The sequence below is a fragment of the Octopus bimaculoides genome, chromosome 8 (genome assembly GCF_001194135.2).
Source record: "Octopus bimaculoides isolate UCB-OBI-ISO-001 chromosome 8, ASM119413v2, whole genome shotgun sequence".
Lineage (NCBI taxonomy): Eukaryota > Metazoa > Mollusca > Cephalopoda > Octopoda > Octopodidae > Octopus > Octopus bimaculoides.
Window position 1 is genome coordinate 30,866,523 of NC_068988.1, and position 625 is coordinate 30,867,147.

Genomic DNA, 625 nt, shown 5'->3' on the forward strand with positions numbered 1-625 from the left:
ATATATATATATATATATATATATATATATATATAATATTCTAATAAACTCACCGCTTACAATTTAAAAGCAATCGGAAGTTAAAACGTATGTATTTAGGTGACGTAACAAGTTTCAACAAGAATTGTTTTCGTGTTCTTTAGTGTTCATAAACTGATCAACCAATCACAATTTCCAGTTGCTGCTTGTATAATAGAGTGTAAGGTCTAATGTGTACATGATTATTACTGAAGCTGATTACTTCATTGAATTTCGGAAAAAAAAATGTTAACACTTCATTTTTTAGTAAACAACAAAGTGTAAAAGCAAATAAGAATCTGTTTATTTACATTGACTACACAAACAATCGATACTGTGTTCGAAGTCTCTGAAACATTTATATATCATATATATTTACTTACATAGATACGGCCACAATCACATCAGCACACTGATCTCTCTCTCTCTCTCTCTCTCTCTTTCTCTGTGTGTATATATATATATATACACAGGCATACATACATATATGCATACATACATGCATACATGTATACATACATACATGCATATTTTTAAATGTATCCATATACATGTATATATATAGATGTGTATATATATATATATATATATATATATATATATATAT